At 38.8% G+C, this 22797-nt stretch overlaps 1 long non-coding RNA gene across 1 annotated transcript; it reads left to right on the plus strand.

The window, feature by feature from the left end:
* Positions 1-15453: 15453 nt before the first annotated feature.
* LOC114572687 (uncharacterized) lies at positions 15454-16066 on the plus strand. The gene is made up of 3 exons (XR_003694799.1): positions 15454-15602; positions 15686-15873; positions 15980-16066. It is a non-coding gene; the product is annotated as an uncharacterized LOC114572687 (long non-coding RNA).
* Positions 16067-22797: the final 6731 nt, after the last annotated feature.

Here is a 22797-nt window from a genome sequence, read left to right on the forward strand (position 1 = left end):
TATGCAGTACTGAGCTGAGCTAGTACGCATGCGCATGTTATAATAATGTCAAAAGAGTCCGGAAAACTTTATTGACAACTGTGTTACAATATTTCCTTAAGGTTCTTATTTTTAAAACAATTTAAGAATGTACAAACAGTCATCAGTCATCAAATCAGTCATTTAACAAGAAAAGAAATACATCAAAAAGTAATAAAGTAATACAATAATAATAATAATAATAATAATAATAATAATAATAATAATAATAATAATAATAATAATAATAATAACAATACAGCATACATACATATACATACAAAATAAGAGTAATTTCGGTGACAGACTTCTGACAAACAGTTTAGACTTTACTGAGACTCAAAATAACAATATCGACTTAAAAGACTTAAAATATAGTGCAGAATTAAGAAATGTACGTTTATGAATTTTCCACAATAAGATAAAAAAGGTAACAATAGTATATAAACTGTTATCATCACTTTCAAAAAAAATTACTCATGTTTTTTTTACCTTCAATAACTATTGCATATGTTGTTCATAATATACAGTACCATAGCCAGCGACCTCAGCTTATGAAACGTGTTTTGGAATGTATGAAACATAACAGGCGGCAATGTTGTTAAGTCACCAGGGTGCTAAACAATATGTATAGCTGAGAAATCAGAGGCCAGACAAAAGCTATTATGAATCATTTCTTAATATTGTTTAAAAAGATGATTTCTCATCCATATCATTTTCAAACATATGGGAAAAGGTTTTTGGATTTCCTCTTCCCTGGCAGAAAATGTATAGATTTATTTACAAGGCATCTTATTCTACCTCTTTATGGGTTTTCCCAATTTAAATTGTTTTACAAGATGTTGCCCACAGGAAAAATGCTGAAAATATGGCTAATAGCTGATAGTGATGTATGTAAATGTTGTGCTAAGGAGGTGGAAGTTATAATGCATTTTATTATATCCTCTGCACATCCTTTATATCCTGAACTTTTGCACATCCTGCACTTATCCATAAAGCCTCTTTTTTCTTTCTCAATGTTATATAGTTGTATGTGCAATTTGTTTCTGTATTTATTATTTGTTTATTTCAAAGTTTAAATATGTTTTTGCACCATCAACCAAAGCAAATTCCTAGTAAGCGCTACTTACCTGGCAATAAATCTTTTGTGATTTCTGATTCTGCATAACTTAATTAGAATTTGGGTCAATATGGTATCTTAGTTAAATGTAAAGATTTTGTACATTTAATTATATATGAATGTATGCTTGTATGTAAGTATATATGTGTGTTATGTTATGTTTATAAAACAAACAAAAACAAAAACAAAAACGTAACGGAACAAAAACAAAAAATTACACTGCCTACATAGCTTCTCTGACTAAGAAAACCTAAACAATGCTATGTGTACATCAGGGCAATGTTTATTTTAATTTCAGAACATGCACTGCATGGGTACGGAATGTAATGTCTCCACATTCGCCTGCCAATCGGAAGGTTGGTGGTTCGATCCCTGTAGTCCCATGTCGAAGTGTCCTTGGGCAAGACACTGAACCCAGAGTTGCCCCTGATGCTGCGCATCGGAGTGTAAATGTGTGTGAGTGTTTATCTGATGAGCAGGTGGCACCTTGTATGGCAGCCTCAGCCACAGTGTATGAATGTGTGTGAATGGTTCCCTGGACTAGAAAAGCGCTATATAAAAACAGTCCATTTACATTTACATTCTTGATCGGAGGAAACAGTTTTTGCTTGTTTGGGATCCGACTGGCCAGCGTATTTGAACAAGTTAAGCAAACTTTGTTGTCTTTTTGACATTTTTCTCCTGAATGAAACGAGGCTGACAGCAATCTCAACCATCTCAAAGCGCATGTGTCACTTGAAGTGCCTCCCCTCCCTCCGTCCCTCTCTCCCCTCTGGCTTACCCTGAAAATTCACCTCAAAACACATCAAAAATGCAAACACAAGATTTTTGTGGAACTAACACTCAGACAACAAGACAGATAACAACACTGAACACTACACAAACAGTAATTCATTTTTTTCCTTTAGGTGATTCATTTTTCATAGTGACACAGGAGGTGCCGGATCCAACAAAAAAGGTTCCGGATCAAACATCGGAGGTGCCGGAACATGTTCCGGCGTGTTCCGGCTCAAATTAAGCCCTGTGTTCAACTGAGGGTAAGGTGGTTCTAGGTTAAATCGGAGTTGTCCCAAGATAATTAAATAAAAAAAACATTGTTCCATCCCTCTACATATGATGAAGAGTACATATGTAAATGAAGTACAAAGTGTAATGCAAAAGTTACATAGTGCCTGAATGGAGTATTTTCTTACAAAACAAATATATAAAGTTTGTTATAACTTTTGTAACTGAATACAAAGACAATTGAACTGTCCTTAAAACCTCCATAATACATTATTTTCTGTAATGTAACAGAGTGAAGTTTAAACCGCTTTAAACTATGAAACACAAAAAGGGATAACATACAATTATGTTATGCTTATATGGCTGTAAATAGCAGAACATTGAATTATTGCATTCAGTAACACTGACTGAACAGTGTGAAACTTTTAATCACTGAAATATACTGGGTAAGGCTATTGAGAGTGAGTAGATGTGAGCAGGTAATCTACATCAGGTGGCTGATGGATGAGACAGAGGAAGATATAAATGTGATATTGCAATGGTTGCGAGGCTTGATTTCATAGTAAGAACAAGCTACGCCCCCATTTCATCATGGGCACCAACAGATGATTCAGATGCAGAGGTCTTATGTGGTGAAGCTGGGTGGTGTAAATTAACGGACGTAAATTAAGGCAGCAATATACTGTATATAGAAATGCTTCCAATCAACCGGGGAAAGAGGGTGAAACCATTTAGGAGGCAGAACCCACTAATTGTATGTCATGAATCTTTCCAACAATGGGATTTATTCAACAAGGGTGCACTTAGCAACCATCAATTGAAACAGAACACATGGGCTTGTTGTAAGACACAACTAACAAGATTCCAAGATTCACTTACTAAACTGCCATAGAAACTGGAGTCACATCTACACCTTGGGACACATTATGAGAGAATGGGCTGCTACTTCCTTCCCTCTCTATCAGCAACATTTTTCAGATTAAACAGAACTCCAAAGTGCTGCTGAAAATCCGTATTTTGTCCATGCAGGAAATGAACATGTTGTCTAACTACTTTCCAAAGCTTGCTAAACCAGCAGATCCACTTTGAAACTAATACTGGCACTCAAATACAAGTTACAATAGGTCTTTTTACAACATATTGCAGGGATCCATTAATGGAAACTGGTTAAAGCAGAGCTATTCTGTTCACACAAAAATAACTTCAGTCTATACTTTTCAAACTGATGTGTTTATAAGAGTCACTTCATGATCAGGCTCTTTGTTTGGGACTTTGATGGGGCCGTCCATGGACTAAACAATGCAATCCACTATTTTTTTATTTTTACTGTCTATGAATCTTAAAGTCTGCACGACAGACACTGTCACTTGGTGAAGGCTGAAAAGGGTTGTCTACATCAGGAGAAGTGTGGAGTAGTGATGTATTTGTTGACCTGTTCAGATTAATGCAATTCGCTCCTCTTTGGTCTCCCACTCAAAATCCTCCATAAACTTCAGTTGGTCCAGAATGCGGCCTTTGTTGTGCATTTATCATTTAGTATTTGCCAATTTAAGGTGTCCTTGAGTATCAAGAAAGGGCGCCTCTAAATAAAATGTATTCATATTATTTAACTAGATAGTGCTCCTCGTTTAAAGAAAAAGGCTCAAGGAATGACAATTCAGGGTGTTTTCAACCCTTCGTTGAACAGAGAGCACCATCTATTGGGGTCAGAAAATAAAGAAAATTAAGCCTTGTTTGGACATCACTACAAATCATATCATCAATTTATAAAATGATGCATTGTTATATATTAAAAGACACTTTGTTAAGCTACACCCCGACCAACTGTAACATGTCTTTTTTATATTTTTTTGTACGAGCATATTTAAAGGTAATGCAGAACAATTTGTTTGAATACATGTAAATAAATGTTGAAAAGTTATGCAGACATGCATGCAAGTATATCCACATGTACAGTACATGCATCCCTACTGCGTACATTCCACATTTACAGAAATAGATTAATTGTTAACAGCAAAGAACAATACATGAATTAACAATATTAATAATAGTACAGAAATGGAACGTTATTGGGAATAACATTCCAAAGCATGCACATTTAAAAACCTATTATCTAAAGATAGTATTTGTACTTGAGGATAACAATATTCTTTTACAGTCAATTGTTAAGACTGTTACAGTATTGTCTTTTATTACGTGTGTCAGCACAAAATTTAGAGTGTACTGCTTCAGTACAGTACACTGTTTGCAGTACAGTGTAAAGGAAGCATTAGTGTTGCAGCCTGAGTGTTGTGTAGTAGTTATCTTTGATCACACTGGGGCAGTAGTGATCTACTGAATGAGGAATAACACTGTAAATGGCTGTAAGTCCACTGAATTGTAGATGTTTAAATGTCCTCCAAGCAAGAGGAAACACAAACAGATGTACAGAGTTGGAAAATAATACAATATAGCACCTTCATCAGTCTGCTGCAGTTTTAAACAGCACAACATGTCTGCATGTTTTTTGAGTTAATTGGGGCACAGGATGGTAAAGACAGAAAAAAAAACACAAAAAAAGAAAACAGACTATGTTATACTGTAAGAAAGATGAAAAACTATGCTGTAAATGGCCTCCTTGCCTGGCGTCCATCATCCCAGGCTCTCATCACAAGCTCTGGAGCACTTAGACCTCGCAGACTTCATTTCACGCTGAAGCCAGGTCAATGCTATTTGTATAACGTAATATCATATCCAATGTCTCAATGGGCCTCACAGTACCATAACAAAAAACATTTACTAAGCCAAGCCCTGACAAGCTCCCAAAGAAGAAGACAATCCTCACTGAGAAAACAAGCGTATAGGATTATTGTGCAAGCAACTAAGCTTGAAAATATTTTTAGCTATGTGGCCTGCAGAAACATTTGGGAAACAGTGTTATGGTCACATGTTATAGTCATGTGCTTTAAATAGAATGGTCTTATATGTAGTTTTGGAGTTGCTTAAGAATGAGGACATGTTTCAAAGAAGACCAACCCCCTGCAATATCTTAGAAAATAAGGAAAACTGGGACAAAACTTGGCAATTCAGACAACTGAAAAAATTGGCTGAACCATTCACGACATAAATTATGAAACAAAGACAAGACAATTCATTGAGGACAGACATAAAAAGCATCAACAAACACACCACTACTTTGATTCATTCTCGACCTTAAAAAATAGTACAAAAACATTTCTCAATGCAAGGCCCTACTTCTTGTTTCCAAAGATTTCAACCCCATCTCTTGGCCTCCCTCAGTTATACCCCTTTCACGCCAATGGCTCAACAAGGGTTATACCCAGGTTGACTTGTGTGTTTGAATGGGTCCTCCTCGATCTAATCAGCTTTGTGACCCAAGTCGCTGGGTGGGTTGGATCAGGGTAGCGCTAGGGTCGATATCAATGTGAAATATGCACGACCTGGGTCGCTAACAGCCGGGGCGGGATGAATTATGTGATTGGTTGGAAATGACAGTGGGGCAGTTGTCACCGGGCGCTTTTGCAGAGCGGTTGCAGAGTTTTACAGGCAAAACAGCCTGTTCTAACCCAGCGTTAGAACGTAAACGTATGAAAACAAGTTTTGTTTAATTCTATCGGCCCCGCGCTCATACTCCCTCTCTTTTGCACGAGACACCTGTCTGCAGACTGCAGTTCAATGCGGCTGCTGGGTAGATCGATTCAATCTCTTTTTGAAAAATGAGTCGTGAAGCCCACAGGAAAGCCCAACTTCACTTTTAATGAAATCAAAAAAAAAAGAAATGTTTTCCCCTTGTCTTAAAATAGTCAAAAATCGATAGTAACCTACTTCCTTTTCCAGCTGCTACAATAAATATGCAGAAGAGGAGAAATCAGTCTGCACAAAATCATCTGATAAGTGTTTGATGGTTAATTATTTATGCGTTAGAATGTAATCACTGCAAAACAAACACAAAATCAGCTTTATTTCTCTCTCCTACTGTTAAATGACAAATTCAAGTAGCTACAAAACATATTAGTTATTGTGGTATAAAGATGGACTTGAGTATGTGTCAAGTTAGCTGTTCACTGAATACGACGTGTAAAGCCCCGCCCAAAACTAGTACTTAAGGTAATTGTTATGCATTGCTCCCGGGTTGTGACCCAGGTGATCTCTGAATTGTGATGACCAGGGATATAACCATGTTGACTGGCTTGGTTAGAATTTCCAAAAGAAGGGTTGAACACTGATCAGACAACCCTGGTGAAACCCTGGTCAGTGGTGTGAAAAAGGTAATAGAGTTGCCTTCCACTGAGGTGGATGACAAGATCAAGGAAGACATTCACATCTGACATCAGAGACCATCTTGGAATATAGACAGGAGTTACCATCTCCCCCCACCACCTGAGAAAATCTGCCATCTGCCAAGGAAGGCCATGAGATGTGGTTGAAAGCTTAGGAACATTTTGTAGTAGTATATAAAGTTGATAAAATCCTGACAAAAAACTATTAAATACTCTGGGGGTACAACGTGTACAACATTGCTTGAGTGCCTTTGAGTACGGCAGTTAACAGCCCTGTGCTCCTGGGACATTACTCATTGGTTACTACTTAAATTCTATTAAACTTTTAAACTAAAAAGATGGTTCTGAAAGAGTATCATGATTGCCACTCATATGTAAAGCTATTGGAAACCAAACACGTTGATGTACAGGACTGAATTGGTTTCTATATTTTAAATTTAAACAAGTCTGAATGACCAGTAGTTACACACAGTAGGCTAGAGTAAGAAGTTTTGTACATTATTTTTTTTCTCAAGGATTACTTATCTTTTTGTAATCCTGTAATCTGTTTAGCTTCATTTGACCATCACTAGTTGCAGCTAGTGATGGTCAAATGAAGCTTCGCGAACCAGTGTCTTTACTTTCTGAGCTCACTAGATGGGGCTCTCTGTTAAAAAAAAAGGTTAAATGAATGGCAATTCAATGGGTTTTCAAACCCTTTGTTGAACAGACAGCACCATCTAGTGAGCTCAGAAAGTAAAGACACTGGTTCGCGAAGCTTCATTTGACCATCACTTAGTTGCAGCCTGTCGCCGTGGTCCTGCTGCGCGCCCTGCTGTGCCCTGTTACACCTGCTACGCTCTGCAGTGCCCTGCTACATCCTGCTGCGTACTACTACGCCCTTCAGTGCTCTGCTACGTCCTGCAACGCCCTGTTATACCCTGCTACATCCTGCTACATCCTGTGACACCCTGCAGTGCCCTGCTATGCCATGAACTACTACAACTACCATTTCTAGTCACTGATCCATTATCTTTTTTGTGACTATTATTGCCACTGTTCATCACACCCCCAACCGGCACCGTCAGACACCATCTACCAAGAGCCTGGGTCTGTCTGAGGTTTCTCCCTGAGAGTTTTTCCTCGCCACTGTTGCACTGAATGCTTGCTCTTGGGGGAATTACTGGAATTTTTGGGTCTTTGTAAATTATAGTGTGGTCTAGACCTACTCTATCTGTAAAGTGTCTTGAGACACTTTATTGATACTATAAATAAAATTGAACTGAAAAATTGATATGAATTGAAATTTTGGAATTTCAGTAATTGTGCATAATGTTGGTAAATTTACAGATTAACCTGTCCTTTTGTAGTAATGTTTTATTAATGTTTCATTGCAATTACAATTTTCAACAACCCTCCCCCTGATGAAATAACTTGGCATGACAGCCTATTGGATCAGAACTTACTTTATGGTGATTGCATTACTTTAAAACAAGCGTTAATTGCTGAGTTGAATTGCCTCTCAAAAGTCTGGGTTTTCTGCCCTTGTCAGTTAACTCCAATTTTGAAAATGATGTGGATAATACATTCGCAACAATGTCCTCCTCACCAGTGGTAACATTACTTTCTACTTTGTGGGAATTATGTCTAAAATAAGGCCCTAAGGCCTGTCAAATCTGACTCCAATTTATTAATTCCCGCGCCTTCTTATATCGGACTTAAAGCTACATTGTGTAAGAATTTCTCCCATCTAGTGGTGAAATTGTATATGACAACCAACTGAATATTACTTTCTAGCCCCTCCCATTCCGATTGCGTTGTAACTGCTACGGTGGCCGAAGCCGAAATTAGCTCTTAGTATCTCCATCATTTACACACAGCTATTCTAGCCACTCCAATATTAACTTTGGTCTGTCGCGTTGTCGTTTTAATTCTCTTTTTCACTTCCCTGGCGAGTAATCTCCCCCTGGCATTCGTCACGGTGCGGGGTGCCACTGAGTGTAAAAGAGCAAAAGACAGAGGTATGTCCCTCTTTGGCTAATGTATTTTACACGTGCTACATGCCGCCTGTCATTCGAGCGACTCGCCTGTATTTATTCTGAATGATTCTAAATTGCAGATTCTACGCTTACGAGAATACTTTGATTAGTTGGTGGAAGTAATTACACATGAATATATTTGTGAAAGAACAAAGGTTTTTTTTGCTAAGAATCAACAAAAAAAAATGACACAATGTAGGTTTAAGTTTACCAGAACACAAGGATCAATCTGAGACAAAGAGTTCAGTTAAGCAAGTTTAATGAAGTCCAGCATTTAAGTTAAAACACACGTGTGGGTACACAAAAAAGATCCTAAGTTTCTCTCACCACAGACAAAAATATACGGGGTTCAGGTCCATTCAGTCTCTCTCAAAATTGTGAATCCCCGTCTGACCATATTCCTAATCTTTTTTTATCTTCTTCCTTTGTGGCGTCATCCTCTGTCTCCGGGCAGATTTCTTCAGTTCTCACACACACACACACACACTTGCTTGTAGTTGTCCATCGAATCCGATGATGACGTCCACTTCTGTCTTTTAACGGTGAGTTTTCTGATGGCTGTATAGTCCTATCCTGGATCCACAGGTTCTATTGCAGGTAACACCAATACATGTATATATAGTATTGGTGTTACTGGCATTCATGGGTGTGGGTGTGGGTGTGGGTGTGTTCCTCCGGAGCCTTCTTTGTTGTCTCCTGACTGTCCTTTCCTACTCCAGTGCTTGGGTCCCATCTAGACATAGCTGCTGCCAGATGTTGCGATCAGCAACCATGTTCTCCAGGTCCCCAGGTTTAATTTTGCACCTCTTAAGCGCTGTCATCAATTGCTCTTTAAAGCGTTTCTTCTGGCCTCCGGCAGAGCAATGGCCTTGGTGTAGCTTGCCATATAGCACTCTGCGGGGCAGACGGTTGTAGGGTATCCTTATGACGTGTCCCAACCAACGCAGTTGGTGCTGGGTGATTGTGGCCTCAATACTCTTACAGCCTGTTCTCCTGAGGATCTCAGTATTAGGCACTCTGTCACGCACACACACACACACACACACACACACACACACACACACACACACACACACACACACACACACACACACACACACAAACTGACCCAAGAGCCACCCCCTGCTGTTCCACCTCTCCGTCTGGTACAGAAAAACAGTTCCTAACATTCCTGAACTATAAGGTAATCAAAGCCTTAGCTAACTATCTGTGTGTCCCGAGTCTATACATTATACAGGGAATACACTTTGATACTGAGAATAACATACTGTATCTAGATTATAGAAATATTTCTACAACTTCCATCGTGAACCAACACACTAGGTAGTTTATCGGCGTTGCTAGCTTGTTATACATGTCCCCCACAGCATGTGGAACTTGTCATAAAGTTAGCAATAACAAAGCCCAACCATTTGGAGTGAAGTGATTTGAAATTAAATTCTGTCATTAAATTACTATGCTCGGCCCTCTGTAAATTTATAGCTAGACCATTAATGACAGAGCTGAATGCATAACATTTTGATTGACAATTATTAATTCAACCCTTCACATGGCATTCAAATTATGAATTGATAAAATAAAATTAAAACTGACTTTTTAAATATTTTTCAGAATATCTCCTTTCTCCACTCTGGCCGGTACTCAGCCTTGCTGTGACTCCTTGCTGATTCACAGCTCTCTACACGCAGGACATGTGCCTTATTGTCTACAGCTCTCAGTGCTTGATTTATTTGTTAATATTTCATATTTAACTGTGACTGATCAAATTGCCCCGACTCATCAGCTCTAGTCAAAGATTCCTTTGATTAGAACTGCAGCCTCTCATCACATCTAAGCTTTTGATTGAATTTGCATTCGGTGGGTGGTCAGCATTGCATTTCAGCTGTGACCACGTCCCTTTTATCCTTTGATAATGACACTCTTCTATTCCGACCAATTGAATTAAATGTCAGAATGAGCTGGCTCAACAAGCACGTTGGCATGCTTTGAAATATAATGTGAGCACTGCAGATCAGTGTTTAATTCTCCGTCTTCTTTGTCTGGTGGCCTTTGCTGCACACTGATGCCAGAGATCATCACTGTGTGTGAAAGGTTTTCTTGTGGATACTGATCTGAGAGCAGTGTCCGAACTATGTGTCTATTTACAAGGGTTAGACCTTTATATCAGTCTGTAAATATTACAGCGTGATATTTGTCTTTTAAAGCAATTCACTGCAAAAACTACCTTAAAAATAATATATTTATAAATATATATATTTATTCCTCTGCTGTTGACAGAAATCCTTGGGCTGCCTTGGAGGCTGAGGTCAGGGGTAACCTGTCCTTGTAGGATGCAGCATTAGCTGGAGACTGTCTTCACCAAAATAACATGTTTGTTCAAATGCCTAAAATATCTGTTTACGTTTACCTGATTGGGACCTTTAGGGGCTGTCTGACTTATGACTCTTGTGTGTCAGCAGTAGGGTTGGGCATCTGAATCGTTTCTGTAGTGGAATTGTTTTGGAATCGTTTGGAGGATTTGGTTTCAAATCCGATCATCACTTCCCAATTTAACATACACAAGTTTTGGTTTCCATAGCGACCAGGTGCTTGTTGTGTTGCAGCCATGGAGCACAGTAAGCGGTGCTCTACTGTGGCTTTATTTTACGTTGAAAAAACTGTAAAACTGCAAACCACCATTGAATCAAAATAAAACTTTCCTCTTATTTGTGAAAATAGGCATGTGAACCGTTTCAACTCCACCACTCAAAGAATCGGAATCGAGAATTGATAAGAACCGGAATCGAAAGGAAGAATCGGAATTGGAATTGGAATCAGAATCGTTAAAATCCAAACGATGCCCAACCCTAGTCAGCAGCAAAGATGTGATGCTGATGTCTTATTACTGTTGGTTTCCTGTCTCCCGAACAGCAGTGATGGTCAAATGAAGCTTCGCGAACCAGTGTCTTTACTTTCTGAGCTCACTAGATGGTGCTGTCTGTTCAACAAAGGGTTTGAAAACCCATTGAATTGCCATTCATTTAACCTTTTTTTTTAACAGAGAGCCCCATCTAGTGAGCTCAGAAAGTAAAGACACTGGTTCGCGAAGCTTCATTTGACCATCACTACCGAACAGTCAACATCAGTTTCTTTTAACCATGACCCACATCTTTACGTATAACCTCAACAGGTCATTTTTTTTGTGCCTAAACTTAACCAAACCTTAACCACAGAGTTGGCAGATTAAGAAATAGTCATATGTATCATTTTTGCAGTAGTCATTTGTAATGCTTATACACATTTATACACAGACCAATGAATACACAGACATATTATACTGCTCATGCATGCATGTTGATCATTATCTGCTTCTGGATAAACTATATTCAATTGGTCTCTCCCGTACATCTCTTCTTTGGTTCAACTCATATTTTCATCATCGCCATCAGTGTGTGTCCTTCGGGGGCAGTCAGTCGAATTTTACAGGTGTAGATAAAGGCAATCCCCAGGGTTCTTCACTTGGCCCTTTATTATTTTCCATTTTTATTAATGACTTGCCACTCTGTTGTTCAAGATGTGATATTCATCTTTACGCTGATAATACAATTATATATTGCTCCAAACCAAATATACCAGACATAAATTATTCTTTACAACATGACTTTGATTCTGTACAGCAGTGGCTGTCATTTAATAAACTCTTGCTGAATAAATCAAAATCTTACTCTATGCTTTTCCAGAAGAAAGATAGAAATGATCTTAATCTTCATTTTCTGGATTCTTCTCCACTAGAGCCAACCAAAAAATTTAAATATCTTGGTGTTTGGCTGGAAACTAATCTTTCATTTAAAGCTCATGTATATGCGCTTACCAACAAACTTAGCTTTCGGCTTAAAACATTATATCAATCAATAGACTGCTTTAACTATCAGGTTAGGAGAAGAATAGTTTCTCAGTTGTTGCTACCTATTCTGGACTATGCAGATATTATATATGCTAACACTACTGCCACTTGTCTACATTCTCTTGATGTGAAATGTTATATATTATGTTATGTATGTGTGTAGGCTATATATGAATGAGGTTATGTACATAAATGTCCATTGTGATGTTAACTTTGTCAGTTATATGTGGGATTATTGTGTAATATTTTATATGTTACATAAATCGTTTCTCAAATATTTTACATGTGATAGGGATGGGGGTAGGGATATTGAGAGCTTATGTGTGAGTAGTGTGGGCATGCGTGTTTTTTTTTTGTTTTGTTTTTCTTCTCTTTTCTGTTTGATTGTATCTACTCTATTGTTCTGCTGTTCTGTTGTTTTGTACATGAAACCCCCATGAAAACGAGATGCTGTATCTCATGGGGTTGATCCTCTAATAAATGTTCATAAATAAATAAAATTAATGTGCAGTATGCACACACTAATACAGAAAGGCACAGAAAGTGTATAGAATACACAGAGAATATATTAGCCTACATCAGATTAAAAACATGTTGTTTATTTAGAGCAACTCCTTAAAATAAAAAGCAACAGTCAAAAGACTAGATTGATCATTCATAAAGGATAGTTTAAGTTTATTAATTCTTGGTTCTTAATTCTGTATCTTTGGACACACTTTTGTATATAAAATTAACTTTGTACTCACCAAGTTAATTGTTGAGATGTGGGAATAGGTTGACATCACTAAAAATGATTCACACTGTTAAGGAAGCTCCAGCCCTCAGATTATCAGAGAAAACAAACTTTCAAAATAGATGGACCTCATTAGAAGTTCACAGACCAACTTCCTGTTTGTTGCAACAAGTTCGATTTATTGAATTAATTGATTGATTGAAAACTTTATTGAACAATCAACAGGAGGTGTTTGAAAGGATAACAAACACAATAAAGCCCAAAGTTTCCATTGTGGTCCTTAAATGAGCAGTTATTAGTGACATTTCAGGGGTCCGTTTCAGAAAGCAGGTTTAGTGAAAAGTCTTTCACTAACCCTGAGATGAGGGAAACTCTGGGTTTTCTGTTTCAGAAAGAGAGGTTGATCAAACCTGAGCGAGAGGGGTAACTCCAGCCCATTTCCGAAAAAGAGGTAACTTAACCTCAGAGTCAGTTACTATGGTAACTGAGCCTGTGAACCTAACCTGATCAGCAGGTTTTCTTCAATAAACCTCGAGTTTCTCTCAGTCTCCTCCCTCTGACACGGCGCTCTTTCATTTCTTCATTCATTCATTCAGTCTGTATCAGGGGCATTTTAGCGCAGTATTGTCATCTGCATGAATAAAATAGGATTGTTTCATCAACTCAGTTAGGTAACGTTATAGACTAAATTTTTTTTTCTTGAACATTGCATCTCCTTTTGTCGAGGATCCCGTTGATGAAGAAGCTGTATTATTTCGCAGGGAGTTAAACATACGTTGGGAGAGGATATTGAGGCCCCGACTAGATGTATTTTCATTCCCAGATCTATTTGCGCGGTATTGCTTTTCTTCACAGTCTATTAGATATGTACATAACCTTATCTGTCCTCATATCGTTAATGTCACCCATCGTGGACATGCTCTTACATCCGAGCAGATTCTTTGGGTTGCATTACGTTTTTTTGCAGTTTTCATACAACATTGGTGATGCAGAACATACTAATGCTGGGTTATTTCATCTACCCAACCGCTGGGTTATGAAATGTTTTACCCATATTGGGTTATTTATATAGAAGTTGGGTTATTTTGTGCAACTCATGCGTTGAGTCAAAATCCATCAACCCAACATACATCGGTTGACCCAGCACTTGGGTTGTTTGTACTTCGAACGTCATCAGATCATCACCAGAGTCCACACACCGAGCGCTTGTCACAGCAGAGAACCAGTCTGGTCATCCAACGAGGCAAATAAATAATAAAAGGTTTGTGTACACTAGCTACATGTCTAATTCACATTGTCTGTGTTGCGTTACCTATTAAAGTACTATCTTTATATTGTGAGGCTAGTTGGTTAGTTTGGCTAACAACGTAGCTAGCTAACGTTAGCCATTTAGCCGTTATCATGGAAGCATCTATAGCCTACAGCTTATCCGTTTGGTCGGAATTATATTAATGAATTAAGGAAACAAGTTCATAATGCCCATGGGCATATGGTCATGTTTATTCAGTTCACCAGGCTAATTTGCCAGCTAGTTTCAAGCTAGCCAGGTAATTTGGCAGTTAACAAACTATCTAGCTAGCTAACTAGTTAGCTAGATAGTTTACTAGCCAACAGGCTGTCAGTTAGTTGCTTTACTAGCTATATTATTTTAACTGGCTATAAATGAACGCGCTGGTTTTTCCTGAAGCTTTTAATGTGAAATGTGAAGGCATAACAGTGTATGACTGATTAAAGTATGTAAAAACAGTGAGATAACCTGATATGTCTGACTAAATGCATTTATGTGCATTTATTTAAGTAAAGTGGTGACCCACAATAGATAAGAACAAATGCTTATTTAAAATGGCGGCCTGGCAAACGACAAGGGCCACTTGAGTTAAGGGTTAAGAAATATATAATAAAAAGTTTGGGAACCACTGCTGTACTGTTGTACTGACACTCGTGCCCTGAAGGCTATGCTTTGAGCAGCCACAAATATTCTTGTAAAAAGGTAAAAACAATTCACATGCATGCAATTTGTCATATGAATTGTATAGGTAGAGAGGGAGGAATGTGATGCTAAATAAAATGGCTGTTATCTTCACATTCGATTACATTCTGCTGTTGGTCTGCATTGCTTTTACATGGTGATATCTGAATATTTAATACAATAGCAATTGTATCTTTGCTTAAGCTCTTTTTGTGTTTGTTTCAGATCAACGGATAGCTTTGTCATTAACACTTTGACAGAGTGCCAGACCTTGTCGAAAGATTTAAAAGGTAAGAAATATGTTTTCCCATCCACAGCATATCAAGTCTGCATTGCTACTAAAGCCCTTTTCAGACATGAATTCTTATGAAATATAATTTCCTCTTTTTTTCAATAGCTTCCACGTAATATGTCAAATTGACTCCAATAGATGAATAGAGCCGGCCACTGGATTCCTGGAGGAAAGGCTGCGGAACGTCAGGAAGCGGCTGAGATCAACCAGCAGGTCGCAGAGCACGGCACAGACACCACCACAAACGCCAGATGATGGCGCTCTAGCAAGGGCTCTCATACCAGGTAATTATTAAACTGAAAAATTATTTGATGAAGCAAAACATCCGTATTTCAGTGAATGACAACTTTCTTGTTCTTTTTTACAGAATGTACCATATCAGACGAACGTGGGTCACAGCTTAAAGAATGGTTGAGAAATAATTCTCAGCCCCTCAGCCAGATAGAGAACTACATGCGGAACACAGCAGTCTACAGGGCCAAGTGGATTAGGGACAACAATTGGACCATCGATCAGATCCTCGAAGAGTTCCCTCACCTAATGACCAAAGGCATGGTAGGTATAGGGAAATATGATCTTACATATAAGGATGCATTGTTTATAATGTTTTATTAGTGTGCCACATTGAATTGGTTTTAAAAATGTGTTTTCCATTTTATAGATTGCACAGGCTTGTCCTGCATGGGGATGCTGCATCAAAGTTGTTTGAAACTTGGTCAAGTGAAATGCCAGGAGGGGAGTCTAAAATGGTAAAGTTTATTCACAGTAGAATACTTGCTTGCAAGTAGAGCTAATGGCTCTTAATAGCAGCTTTTTAATAGGAATTTGAATTTGTTCAGTATAGACCTGTTGAATGTTCAGCCAGTTCATTCGTAATTGTTGTTTTGCTCTGAATGTTTTCCTACCTGAGTGATATGAACTGCACCAGTTCCACTATATTGTTGATATAATACATTTTTTTCAAAGATTCCATTATGTTGTTTTGTTTTTGTATTGTTTAAGTGTTTATTAAATAATATATGCATACATCTAGCATGTATTCTGTTCTAGGTTTGTAGTTTAACAGTTTTATTGCAATTGAATTAATCTGGCATATGGGTTAATTTTGCCCAGCATTCGGGTACACTATATAACAAATATGTAGTTGAATCAACCCAGAATTGTAATTAATTTGACCCAGCATTTGGGTACACTATATAACAAATATTTAGTTGAATCAACCCAGAATTGTAATTAATTTGACCCAGCATTTGGGTACACTATATAACAAATATGTAGTTGAATCAACCCAGAATTATAATTAATTTGACCCAGCATTTGGGTACACTATATAACAAATATGTAGTTGAATCAACCCAGAATTGTAATTAATTTGACCCAGCATTTGGGTAGAATATTTAACTCATCTCTTGGGTTAAAAATCACCAACCCATCTTGCTGGGTCAAATTAACTACTGTTGGTCCGGTGCAATAGTGATCCAGCGGTTGGGTTATAAAACAACCCAAGTTGGGTTATTTTTAACCCATCATTTTTAAGTGTGATAAAGCCACTGTATGCAGAACCGTCAGAAAAGTGTGCCTCGCTCTGAAACATTTTTTAAACGTGTTTGTAGTGTTCCCTGGACACAAACCAGAGAAAGCCATTAAAGAAGAGTTCCACAGGATTGCAGGTGAATAATGTAAAACCCTTACAATGAATAATTATTAATTATAATTTTGTTTAATGACATGGTGCTGCAAGATCAGAATGGTATAAGTCATTTGAATTTCTTTTAGGATTTCCCACTGTGATTGGCTGCATTGATGGCACACAAATTCCAATCACTGCTCCTTCAGAAAATGAAGATGTGAATAAGTCCATTCACAGCATTAATGTACAGATAAATTGACCACTGTCACAAAATGTCAAAGACTGCATCACAATACTGCAAGTGACTGTCATTCTCTGCACTGTAAAGATCATATATGATGCTGCATATCTCATAACCAATGTGGAGGCCAAATGGCCTGGGTCTGTGCATTACTCACGGATATATCGTGAGTCTGCCCTGAGCAACAGAAACGTGGTAAGCAGCCTAAAGCTTTGTACAGTATTATTCACCTGTCTCCCTCCTTAAATATACTTCTGCTGGGTGACAGGGGTTACCCATGCCAGCCCACTCTGCTCACGAGCCAGGCCCCCAACGCAACTTCAGTGTGGCACACTGCAGGACTAGAGCCCGGGTGGAGATGACCATAGGCCTGCTGAAAGCTCGTTTCCAGTGCCTACATCAGGGTAACCCCTGAGAGGGCCTGTGACATTATTGTGGCGTGTGTTGTTCTCCATAATATTGCCACAATTATAGGAGAGCGACACCCTGCCCTACAAATAGAGGACCCTGATGAGGACCCCATCCATTCTGCAGATTTCCAGGATGGAAGAGTGGTCAGAGACATATGCAGGAATCACTTCGACTAAAACACAAGCACCACCCAAATAAAGAAAAATTCTAATTTGTCTTTATTTCCTAAAAACATAAATGCAACAGTTAGGTTTTTTATATTGTTCCAATAATTAACACAAGTCACCTGTGACCATGCACCCACCTCTAACTTGTGTTTCAGGATTTCAATTTCCAGATCTGTCTTCTGAATCTGGCGGTCCAACAATACCATTTCTAGGTCATTTTCTGCATTTATTTTGAGGAGATTCATTTTATATAGGTCCTTCACAGGTAACTAGGAATACATAAACGCTGAGTTGATTGAACCAACTCAAGTCAGCTGTTATGGAACCAAAAACTCAGTTTCCCATCTCAGGGTAAATCAATTCAGAGATCAGGGTTAGACTCAGAGTTTGTTAAACCTCCTTTCTAAAACGGACCCCAGGTTTGACCTCAAACTAAGTGGTTTAGATAATCGTGATAAACTGTTGTGTCCGATAATGTGTTCTCAAGGGAGTTCCAAGCTATTATTATTATTATTATTATTGTTATTATCGTTATTGTTGTTGTTATTGTGAAAAGGCATTTTGGGAAATATGTAGGTTCAATAGACTCAAGCAGAAATTAAGACAGGGATGGGTCGAGGGAAGTGGTCGTACATAGAAAGTATTTTAAAGCACTGAACAAATTAAACAAACAAAATAAAAACTGTAACAAATGGCAATATAGTGAACATCACAAATGTATATCTACCAGTGCAGGAAGATCACCAGAGGCCTGTACTACGAAGCAGGATTTGGCGTTAACGAGCTAACTTAAGGCTCAACCCAGGATTTTCTGTACTACGAAGGTGGCTTAGTTGTTACCGGTTTCAATCGCCGTGGTAACTCATGCTGAGCGCCTTACCTGGTCGGGAGCAGGTTAAGTTGGAGATCAAAGATCAACCGGTGTTAAAGCACCGCCTACTGACCAATCAATAGGTCGATTGATAACGGCGTCACCATTCTTAAAGAAGATCAGGTGGAGCTCGGTGCAGAGAGAGAGAGAGAGAGAGAGAGAGAGGGGGGGGAGAGAGGGGTGCGCTCAAAAGTTAAAACATTGAGAGACCAACAACCCCGTTAACATGGGTATTTTTATGAAATATAGCCTATATATTTTAATGGGAGGGAATTACATATCGGCTTCTTGAGCCGTGTGTCGCCAATGCGCACATTGGTTTGAATTATGTTTTTATATGTTTTATTTGCTCTAACGATCGCTTCCCACTGCCAAGGTTGCAACTGAAATAATAGGCTAAAGCAACGACAGTTTATGGAAAGCACAAGTGTAATTATGGTCAGATCTTGGTCCTGACTGATGAGGAAGTGATATTGACAAGCGTTGTGATTTAAACATCTGCAGCGTCGGCTATTTATTTATTTTTTTGCCAGCTTTCCTCCTGTTTTAGGAAGCAGCGACTGTATTGCGTTTTCCCTGGAAAACCGTGTCTGTGTTCTTCATATTTATGGAGAATTCAAATTTGCTCTTCTTATATATAACATGCGGCTGTGGTAGATGTTTGCGATTGGTCGTGGTGCGCAGACACCGCCTCTTTTATGTGAACGCGCGCGCCGCTAGATTGGGAAACCCTGAGTTGACTGAACTAGTTGATAACCAGCGTCGTAGTACAGGTTATGCGGGACCGCGGTTGTTAGGTTAGGTGAAGCCGGATTACTGAAAGAAATCCAGGCCATGTTGATCTTGCTTCGTAGTACAGGCATCTGATGGTATATGTTAAAAAAATAAAAATAAAATAAAAACTAAGCCAGTCAGCATTGTTCATAACTGTGTTGAGGATATAATTTGACTCAACACCTTCAAGAGCGACAGTCTGTAAAACCTGCCATGAATCCTGCCTCAGGCTGCTGGAAGAATTGCTTCCTTACCTACAGTGACATATTTTATTAGTCTGGGTTTCAGTCAAGGGCTTCACTGTCCCATAATGCTCTAAATGTTGTTTTTATACACGTCACTCTGATAGGAACACCATTTTTTAGGAATCAAACATTCTGCCCATCTATTCCTTTAAAGGTAGGTCAAGACAATAAGCCTCAATATGTACAGTATACAACAGCCTCTAATGTATCCGTAGACCTCTGTGTAAGTACTGTCAAGACATTAATCAGTCAATGGCATACATTTTAGCTAAACAGCTGTGTAGTTACTTTCTCTAAAAGCAAATCCACTAAATCTGGTGTTACACTTTGCTGGCCTTTACACTAACAAATATTAATCCTGATGCATTCCAGGGGCAGATGTACTGTTTATGGGCTTGTAGGACTACACACTTAACTCCAGTTTTCACCCATTTCTATCACTACATTTCACTGACATCAGACCTGCCTGTATTAATATTCTTGTCACTTTGCTCTGCACTGCTAAATTGATGATCTGCTGCACCATATATGTTGTATTACATAGTAGTCAATATGTCATAATGATGATGATGAAGGCCTCTCCCACTATAGCAGCAATTTTAATTGCAGAATTAACATTTTTCATTACTAAAATGGTTTTACATTTTGTTATGTTCCCATAGTATTATATAATGTTCATTTTATGTTTTGTTAACTCCACATCAGCTACCTTGAGCTGTCCCTAGCAAATGTTTTTGAATAAACCAAACACTGAAAATACATACATGTCTTTACACAAGGAGAAAGTACCACGGGATATTTACTGTCTACTTCAGCTGATAGTTTTTCCAGTTAAGGAAAATTCAACAGAGAATATATTTCAGTTTTTCCTTTCTTCAAATTGTATAAAATGTATTTTACCCCAGTCCAGCCCTGGTCACAGTTTACCCTTTACCAATATTAGGTCCATGACAAGTAACCCTCATAATAACAACACATTTCTATTACTTTCTTAATATTACTTAAATAACTGACAACCATTCAGTTATTTGTCATTCAGTTACCAATGCAAGTGGTGCATGTTATACCTTCCAAGGGCCCCCGTTGGTTTCATTTCAGTTTAGTATTCTATCAAAATCCATCTTGAATCTTTCTCAGCATAGCTAATGCTTTATAATGAAACACACGTCCCCAGTGGTTTTCATTAGACTTAGTTAATTATACAGTTCTAATAGTCTCAAAATGGTGGAGTGATTTGTGAAGCCCCACCTTTTTTTAGCAAACCGTTTGGCTGATTAATTACCCCTTTCCTTGTTTCTTTTACTTTCAATACTTTTTTTCTTTCTAGCACTTATCCGTATTTCATATGTAGCACTTTGAGATTTGTTTAAATATAAAGTGCATTACAAAGAAAGGAATAATAAGAGAAAAATATATATAAATGGATTTCGAGACCAATGCACACTAAGATCAATAAAACAAAATATATTTAAAAAATAATTAAATGTTTAAAACAATATCAATCATAATATAAAACTGTGTATTGCTTGATGTAAAAGCCAGACTGAATAAGTATGTTATGGTTTCGGTGTTTTGCTTTGCATTTTGTTAATTTCTGTTCCCTGTTGTGTTGATGTATTCTGTCTGTGTGTTTCAGTTATTCCTGTCTTCTCTGTTATTCCTTGTGTTGCCTAGTGGTTTGTCAAGTGTCTGTGTTTAGTTGATGTCATGTTTTCTGTCTGTGTTCCTGTTTCTTGTTTTATTTTGATAGTCTGGTTTTCTGTCTTGTCTTGTCCGATTTACTTCCTGAGTTTTCCCGCCTTTGTTGATTGTCCTGCCCCGCCCTGATGTGTTTCACCTGATGTTACCACCTGTTCCTTGTTTGCTCCCTACCTCATGTACTTTTATTCTTTGTGTCTTGTCAGATTGTTTTGTAGCCATGTCCTTGTGTTTCCTCCCTGTGCCTTGTGTCTGTGCCTGCGTCAGTGTACTCCTGCTTATGTTTTTCCCATCAGTTCATTTTTGTGTGTTTTCCAGTCTTTGTACTGCCGCTTTTTGTTTGTATTAAATCCTCCACTTCGAACGTCCTCCTGCCTGCCTGCCTGCGCTCTCTGCACTTTGGGTCTGCCATTCCCTACTCCTCCCTGCTACAACGCAACATAACGATCCAACCATTATGGACCCAGTGGCAGTGATGGTCAAATGAAGCTTCGCCAACCAGTGTCTTTACTTTCTGAGCTCACTAGATGGGGCTCTCTGTTAAAAAAAAAGGTTAAGTGAATGGCAATTCAATGGGTTTTCAATAGTGATGGTCAAATGAAGCTTCGCGAACCAGTGTCTTTACTTTCTGAGCTCACTAGATGGGGCTCTCTGTTAAAAAAAAAGGTTAAGTGAATGGCAATTCAATGGGTTTTCAATAGTGATGGTCAAATGAAGCTTCGCGAACCAGTGTCTTTACTTTCTGAGCTCACTAGATGGTGCTGTCTGTTCAACAAAGGGTTTGAAAACCCATTGAATTGCCATTCATTTAACCTTTTTTTTTAACAGAGAGCCCCATCTAGTGAGCTCAGAAAGTAAAGACACTGGTTCGCGAAGCTTCATTTGACCATCACTAGTTTTCAAACCCTTTGTTGAACAGACAGCACCATCTAGTGAGCTCAGAAAGTAAAGACACTGGTTCGCGAAGCTTCATTTGACCATCACTACCCAGCGGAGAGGCTTCAGGGTACTAAGAAGGTGTTGGAGTTTGGCTGGACTGTGACGTGTTTGATCTGCTCTGAGCCGGACCGGCATCCTCCTCTTCTGGAGAAGCTTGCCATTCTGCGGCAGTGGCTGTCAGAGAGACCTTGGGTGAGTCACTTTGTTCCCCAGCTGGAGGGCTTCAAGCACCAGCTGGAGTGTTTTCTACAAGCCACCTCCAGTGACTCACCCACCACAAGCCTGCCTCCTCGGCCAACACCGTAGCCGTCGGTGCATGCTTTGTCAGCCAGCCTGCCACTTTTCCGGCTTCCTCAGAACTCTCGTTAGACTGCTCAGACGCTACCCGGTCAACGTACGCCCCCAACCACCAGCAGTCCTATGAAGGAACCCGCCTGGCCGTCTTCACAGGGACCCGTGGAGGCCGTGGACGGAGGAAGGGACGTCTTAGCTCTCAGCGCCAT

This window comes from Perca flavescens, chromosome 18, assembly GCF_004354835.1.
Source record: "Perca flavescens isolate YP-PL-M2 chromosome 18, PFLA_1.0, whole genome shotgun sequence".
In the NCBI taxonomy this organism is placed as follows: Eukaryota; Metazoa; Chordata; class Actinopteri; order Perciformes; family Percidae; genus Perca; species Perca flavescens.